At 45.3% G+C, this 8,220-nt stretch overlaps 1 long non-coding RNA gene across 1 annotated transcript; it reads right to left on the minus strand.

Moving 5' to 3' along the window:
* Positions 1 to 6,765: 6,765 nt before the first annotated feature.
* On the minus strand, positions 6,766 to 7,368 carry LOC121100930. Its single transcript, XR_005832691.1, has 2 exons — positions 7,250 to 7,368; positions 6,766 to 6,973 (listed from the first exon to the last, which is right to left on the minus strand). It is a non-coding gene; the product is annotated as an uncharacterized LOC121100930 (long non-coding RNA).
* Between the last annotated feature and the right edge of the window lie 852 nt (positions 7,369 to 8,220).

The following is an 8,220-nucleotide window of genomic DNA, read 5'->3' on the forward strand; positions in this document are numbered from 1 at the left end:
AGAATATTGGTGAGGAAGGAGCCCAGGGCACGGAATAACCAGCTACTCATTATTGCAGTGGAGATTGGTCCTTCCACCTCCTGTTCCGCTGAGGTGCCCCTGAAGTCCAACTCAAATGAGAACCTAACAGGCTTCAACTGCAAGCTCACTGTATAACAGCTGGGAGAGGGGGGTACGGTGGTGTGCACCCCACTCTGTGGGAGGAGAGACAGGAACACGATGTCTTACCTTTTCTTTTTGTAGTGAGACACGTATATCATCAAGCCTGGTCCTTTTACATTGTACTTATGCTCTTTAAAGATAAGGATGATGTTTATTTTATTTGTTGTTGCATCCTAAGTCTAGCCCAGTGCCTAGTGCATTGTTGGTGCTCGATAAGTATGTGTTAAATAAATGAATGGGCCAATAGGGAAGATAATTAGGGGAATCCAGGCCATCACTGGATTAAATGTTAGTTAGCGAAGCCACCTAAATCATATGATATCAGCTCCTTGAGACCAGTAACCGTGTTATACTCATCTTTGTGTTCCCTAGGATTTAGGCTTGTGGAGTAGGGGCTCAAACATTTCTCTGGAATCAAATCAGCTTTAGGGACCCCTATGATCATGTAGTAAAAACACCCTAGAGAATGATATGGTGGAAGGATGAAAAAAAGGCTAAGTGATCTGAAGTTGAGAGTGATAAGAACAATAACAGCGACCACATAATCAAACTTGGTAGTGACCAGAGGCAAGGACACTCGCGGGAAGGAATGACGCTAGAGCTGGTGACAGAGTTGTCCAGGGAGGGGCTATGGTGGCTGGGTCCTGCATGCCAAAGTAGAGTCCATTCGCATTTGCACTTTAGCAAAGGTGACTCCCCCACACAACACTCTGCTCAGCAGTTGCCCCATCATCTTCCAATGGCCCAAAATAGCATAACCCTCACTAGTCAGGTTATTTTTTCTTTTTCCCTGTTCTCATATGCAGCCACTTCCCGAGTATATGAGCACTGAGATGAATTCCAGCTTCTGCCCTCCTGGACCCAGTACCACATTCCTCTTCCTTTCCAGGGACAACTCACCAAAGGGTCGGGGGGTTCACTATACCCATGACTCCTGAAGATGGCCATGCTCACTGATTCCAAGGGGATTCCCTGTTCTACACTGTGACTGCCATGGCTGACAACTATGTCTGTTAAAGAGGAGTGAAACATGCTTTTTAATCTTTAGTGGGGCCCCTCCCCTGTTTAAGAGAGCATCTGGTTATATAAAGCCCAAGAGGGGAAGAACAGAGGACTTAGTGATGCTTCACGGGTTTCTGGCAGGGGGGTCAACTTAGAGATTGACTCAAAGCTGGCAGGAATAGGAATGAATTAATGGCTTTTGTGGGGGGTGAGTAAGGCTGCTTTAAAGCCCAGTGGGAGCAGTGAACTATGCGGATGAACAGGACAGACAGGAAATATTCTTGAATGGAACAACAATGTGGGAAACATTTGGATGAGAAAACTGAGACAAAATGAAGAAATGCAGAGAGCTTTTATGTCCATTCTGAAGGTTTGGAGACATAATAAGAGCAAACATGACCCACTCAGCACTCTTCTAAGCTCTTTAGATATTTTACTTTATTTAGTCTTCACAACAAGTCTTTGAGGTAGATATTAGTATTATATCCACTTTACATGTAAGGAAACCAAGATTAAAACTATGGAGTAACTTACCCAAGGCTACATACAACTAAGTGGTAAAGAAAGCTGGAATTTGGGTGCCTGTGTGGCTCAGTCAGTTAAGCAGCTGCCTTCAGCTCGGGTCATGATCCCAGAGTGAAGTCCCAGGATCGAGTCTGCATCAGGCTCCCCACTCAGCAGGGAATCTGCTTCTCCCTCTGACCTTGCCCCATCTCATGCTCTCTCCCTCTCTCTCAAATAAATAAATTAAATCCTAAAAAAGAAAAAGCTGGCATTTGAAGCTTCAGCTGTATCCTATACTAACAGTTATTCAGCACTCTGTACTAGGTAGTATGCTTTAGTCTAGATCTGGGGTGACCCCAGGAGACCTAAAGAGCTATGGGTGAGGGAAAAATATATATCCTGTCACAACCCCTCCAATTAATTAATCTGTGAATTGATGTGACACAATCTTTAATCCTATGTTTGTTTGGTTTTTTTTTACATGTATCCTTCCCACAAAATATTTGTATCTACACATCTAAGTGTGTATATGGTGTGGTATTTATGTACTCCTATGTAATTCACCATCAGTCCTCAAGATCATGCCTCATTCTTACCTCTAGTTTTTAGCATGGTTTCCATTAGCTATTCCTGAGAGGAAATGAGCCACTCCTTCCAGTTTACAGACAGTGAAAGTGGTTTGGAGGAAGTCATTGGCTTGAGCAAGGTCACAGGTCAAGTTAGCGGCATTTGGCTTAAATCAGGAATAACCTCTGTCTCCCCAGCCTGATCCTTAGAGGGGCTGCCTGTCCTGGGACCTGAGTCACATTCCACATTGGGTAATCCGGTGCATGCTGCCTGTCTGAAATTCCCCTTGTGGTTTTGCTCACATCTGGTGTTTTTCACTTCCTTTTCTAAACACGTTCTTTGATCCTACTGCTGCTACAGCAGAAAGATGTCCATGGTTCCAAGGAGCACAGTTAATCTGCTGAGAGGTGAAAGATACTCCTCTCAACAGGACTTCTAAAAATAAACAATATCAGAGCCTCACTATGTCATGCTTGAAGCCCTTCCCGGAAACCCCCACGTTTTGTAAAGTCTACAGTCTCCCTACAGCTTCCAAACCTCTAATGTGCCTGGAGTCTTAGCCTCCCCTCCCCAGGTCCCCTCGAATGCCCAAAAGGTTTGAAGTCTCATGCTGTTCTTCCTTTGGGTCATTCCCAGAGTAGACAAGGGTGACACGTGGTTAAATGTCTTCCATGAGCATTCTGTGGTCATATTTCTCCATCAGTTAACACACGTTGGGCTAAGAGCTATGTATATTTACTTCCAGAAAACCTTATCTACAACTAGATGACTTGTTTTATTTATTTTGTCCAACTTTGATACTCATTTGCCTCTTACCTTATCTTTGTAAGTCTGTTTCTTAATTATAAAAGTATTTTTCCAGTTCATGAAAATGTTTAGGGAAATAGAGAATAAGAAAAAAATCCAAAATCCTGGTACTTGTAACATAACCATTATTAATTTATTAATTATTCAGGGTTTTTTACTTCCATATGCTATTTTCTTTGTATGGGTGTATGTGTATTTTTTGTTTGTTTTTACATGGCCAGAATCATAATTTACATGCAATTCTTGCATTCTCTTCTTTTCACTATTTAATATTATATTAAATGTTGCTACATAACTAGCAGATATAAAATGAAAGAAACACGTAGACTTCGGCAAGGGGAGAGCCAAAAGCCATCCGTGACCTCCCATAAACGAATGGATTGTGAATATCATTGTGGGGACACAACTCTTCCCCAAGTTGCTGAGGTTTAAAATGGGGATAGAGAAGGCATAGCTGACCACAAAGAAGCAAAGCAGCCCAGAATTTTTGGAGACGAAGGATTAATTTGAAGTCACAAATGGCCGGATTCAAGATTCAAGACAACCCCCCTGTTAAGTCAGAGGCAAGGCTAAATGCTTTGGTAGCACCTGCCTAGACAGTCTCCAGAAAAGAACACCTTATCACAGATATGGCCAGAAAGAGGGATGTTTGGGGAGCACTGCTCCTCGGGAAAGAACATTTTCCCGTGCACTGTGGAAAGTTATAAGTAAGTTACATTACCCGTTCCATTCCCGGAGAGTTTTCAGAGAAGAAATGAGGAGGCAGGGCATTCTTTATTCCTGCTGGAGGGAATTGTTTGGCTTCCTAGCTGTGTTTCCTACTTTCTCATGCTTCTTCTTTCCTTTTCAATTGCCCCATCAGACCCCCCTACACCGAACTAAGAAATGTTACCCCAAACAGATTAAGCTGTCCTCATGTAACCAATCTTTCCCCAGTCCACCTTCCAACCTCTCTTGCTTTCCTTCTCGGACCCTCCCAAACCCCAGGTGTCCAGCCAGCTCCTCTGCGCGGGCTCACTCTCCGCATCCACCCCTGCCTCACACAGAGGCCAATGGCAAGTGGCACCCACATGCCCTGCTTAGCAGCCAGGGTGAAGCCTTCTCGTGAGAACGGAGCTATCCCCTAATGAGAGGTAGGAGAACACAGCTATTATGCCCTGCTTTACTTCTTTGGAGCTGCTCTCTATCCCCATTTTAAACCACACCAACTGACCAGCAGCCAGGCACGTCGGGCACCTCATGCCTCACGACAACGCTGGACGATTGGTATGGCTATTCTCCAATTACAGATGAGGAAACTGAAGCCCAGAGATGTGTGCATGTACTCATATAGAATATTGCAGGGACGTAAGGGAACTGACGAAAAACCCAAAGGTGCAGAGAAAGGTACAAAGCAAAATTACCCATCACCCACCCTTCCCTTGGAGCCACTGTTCACTTCTGTTTTTTTCTTTTTTAAGATTTATTTATTTGAGTGACAGAAAGAGCACAAGCAAGGGGAGAGGCAGAGGGAGAAGCAGGCTCCCCACTGAGCTGGGAGCCAGATGTGAGACTTGACCCCCAGACCTGGAGATTATGACCTGAGCCAAAGGCAGATGCCCAACCATCTGAGCCACCCAGGCGTCCCTGTTCACTTCTTTATATACTTCCTTTCACTGTGTGTGTGTGTGTGTGTGTGTGTGTGTGTGTGTGAAAGAGAGAGAGAATAATCCATGACATATATGGGGTTTGTTTTGTTTTACAAAATTGGGATGATACTACTTTTATTAGTTTGCTAGGGCGCCACAACACAATAATGTACCACAAACTGAGTGGCTTAAACAACAGAACTCAATTCTCTCCGGTTCTGGAGGCTAGAAGTCTGAGACCAAAGCGTCTGCTGGATTGGTTCTCCCCAGGGCTGTGAGGGAGACTGTGTTCCAGGCTCCTCCCCTAGCATTGGGGGCAGGGGGGTTCTGGCCATCTTTCCTGTTCCTTGGCTTCTTCTCTGCCTTCACCTTCACCTGCTCTTCTGTCTGCCTGGCTCTCCACATGACAGTATTTTTATAAGGACAACAGTTGTATTGGGTTAGGGACCCACCCTACTCCACCATGACCACATCTTCACTTGAATAATTACAATTACAATGACCCGATTTCTAAATAAGTTGGCGTTCCAGGGAACTGGGGGTTAGGACTCCAACATATCAGTTGGGGTGGGGAGAACACAATTCAACCCATAACAACTATTTACACAATATTTCATCTCTATTTTTTTTCCACTCACCATTCTATTGTGATCATTTTCTGGGACAGGTGCATTTTTGTCACGGAAGGGGACTGGAAGTTGCCCAGGGCATATGTGGGCAGGGTGGAAGGCCTGGGTGGGGCATCACCCTGGGGAGCAACCCAAAGCCACGGGGGGAAGGCAGGAAATGGAAAGAACATATAGAAAGGTCAGGAGAGCTGTGAGAACATGGACCATCATCATGGTTTGCCTACCTCAAGGGTTTTCTAAGTACTTCCCAGAAACAGGTGTTAGAAAAGGAAAGCTGCCAGGACCTCCCAGGCCCTCCAGGCCCAGCTCCCCGCCCATACCCTCATCCTGCCTGGGAGAGCTGCAGAGACGCAGACAAGAGGGAACGAGTGTGAGGGAAGTTCGGGAAGGTGAGTGTACAAGATCTGTCAGCTAGGAAGCACTATGGTATGGTCATTAAGAAGTCCCACACAGACTCAGAGAAATGTATTTTCAAATTCCAGCTCTGACTCTCGTGTTTCTGTACGATCTCGGGCATTATTACTCAGTCTCTCTAAGTTTCAGTTTCCTTGGCTGAAAATGCGCCTGATTATAGTACCTATTCACAGGGTCGCCGTGAGAATAAAAACGAGGTGATACGTGTAAAGGGCTTGCTGTGGTGCCTGGCCTGAAGAAAACCCCTCATGCACGCAAGCCACAGATACTCCCCGTCTGTGGCTCCTGGGGGCTGCGCTGATGCTAAGGATGCAGCAGGAAACAGAAGTGACACAGCTCCTGTCCTCACACAACTTACGTCCTGGTGAGAAAGGTAGATACTGAAGGAAAGAAATACACTCCTGAAGCCTGTCGTTAGAAACTAAGTAAATAATTTGAAGAAAAAAATGATTTCTGAGAGAGAAGAGTGGGGAAATGGATTTAGTTTTGTGGGGATGGGAAGGGAAATGCTGAGGCGGGGGCACTCTGGGGAAATGACAGTGGCCGAGACCTGAAAGTCAAGTTGGAAATGGCCAGAGGGAGAGTGGAGGTGGAGGGGCGGGGAAGAGGATCCCAGGTAGAGGGAATCAACCAAAGACAATGAGAGCTGGGTGTCCTAGAGCAACCCAATGGTACCTGAGTTCCTGCTGGAGAACCTGGCTGATACCAGATCTTGTAGGGGGTCAGGAGATCTCTGTGGCTGCCTGTACTGCCCAGGCAGTCACAGGGGAGAGGGCAGTCAGAGAGAGGGTAGGAGAGGTGGGAACACCAGGAAAGAAGAGGGACAGGGCCCAGGTGCAGAGGGGGGATTCAGAGAGAAGGATGAGGTCTAAACAGGACCAAAGGATTTGACAGCTGAACAGTCCTGTGAGGCCTCTGACTGAGGTCAGAGTGAAAGCTAGCTTGCACGGGGTCAAGAAGCAGCGTGTGGGGAGGAAGTAAAGGAAGAGGAGGAAGTTAGCATATATTCTTTTCAGAAGCACTATGATGAAGAAGAGAAAACAGGTGATAGCTAAAAGGAGAATGGCTTTGTTTATTTTTCTTTTAGATGGGGGCATTTTTGAGCATTTTTCTCAGCTGAGGAGAGGGATCCACTGGACAGACCTCCAAGACAGGAAGAGAAAGTAGGACTAAGTCAGCTTTCAGGAGGCCTCATTCCTGCGGCTGTCTTGCCTGCGATCAGAAAGTGGTAGACTCTGGTGTCTTTATAGGGCCACAGACCTAAAACAGTGCAATATCAGTCAGAGATATGATTAGTCAAAAACTCTGCCCACAGCATTTCCGTGGTTTTTTTCAAATTAAAACTATACATTAAAATAGTCATATTTTTAAATTCTGGATTTCAAGGCAATAGGCATTTAAAGTAAAATTTCAGGAAATTCCTATCCAGACACAATTAAGAATTGATCCCAATAACACTTTAGTGCAATTCATGGTCCCCTTAATGTAATCCTGGTTTTGGTTTTTAATTTGATAGAATCCTTTCTTTGCATTTACCTTGGATTGCTTCCTTGGGTCAGAACCCTCCAGGGCAGCCCCAGATTTCAGGTCAGTTTGGCACCAACAGCTCTTTTCAATATTTTAAGTCTTAATTTCCCAGTTGCTCAGAATTCTTCTTCCTGCCTCAACGGGAGATGGAAAGACAATGGCCCTGTTGGACTGACGGACCGAACCAACAAAAAAGAAACGCGTTACCTTCTCAGCTCAGCTTCTTATCAGCAGGATCTACATTCACCGTCTCACTTCCTCCCTTTCTCAGGCAGCAGAAGAAAAAAGACAAATTACTGATTTTAATTTATATCAAAACTAAACATGCACAAAGTCGACAGAATCGAGTAGTTCTATATTAATAACTAGTAGTTCCCCACTCCACCCTTTCACCACATCCTGGGGATTCCCTTCATCTCTTATATTGAGTATTCTGGTTCCTGAATTCCATCTCTTCCTTTTTCTTGATTCACTCCATTGTTTTGGTGGAGGGCATCCTCCAGTAGCTTCCTAAGAAAGAAAGCAGGGAAGACATAACACACCACGAGTGCCCTGCCCATATTCTCCTGGCACCTGCCACATCCGTGCAGTCTAAATTACCAATACAGGGGCGCCTGGGTGGCTCAGTCGGTTGAGCGTCTGCCTTCAGCTCAGGTCATGATCCCAGGGCCCTGGAATCAAGGCCCACATCAGGCTCTCTGCTCAGCAGGGAACCTGTTTCTCCCTCTTCCTCTGCCTGCTGTTCCCCCTGCCTGTAATCTCTCTGCTAAATAAATAAATAAATAAATAAATAAATAAATAAATAAATAACTTTTAAAAAAACTACCAGTACAAATGTCTCTTTGTCTGAGGGCTTCCTCTGGACAACAAAGGTTTGCTCATGAAGAGTAAGGGATAATCAACCCCCTTCTCCCAGGGAGTAGCTCTTAACCAACGAGGAATGAGGGTTAGCGGAATAAATCCCTCAGCTTGCTCAGCCC

This window comes from Ursus maritimus, unplaced genomic scaffold (assembly GCF_017311325.1).
Source record: "Ursus maritimus isolate PB19 unplaced genomic scaffold, ASM1731132v1 scaffold_548, whole genome shotgun sequence".
NCBI classification, from domain to species: domain Eukaryota; kingdom Metazoa; phylum Chordata; class Mammalia; order Carnivora; family Ursidae; genus Ursus; species Ursus maritimus.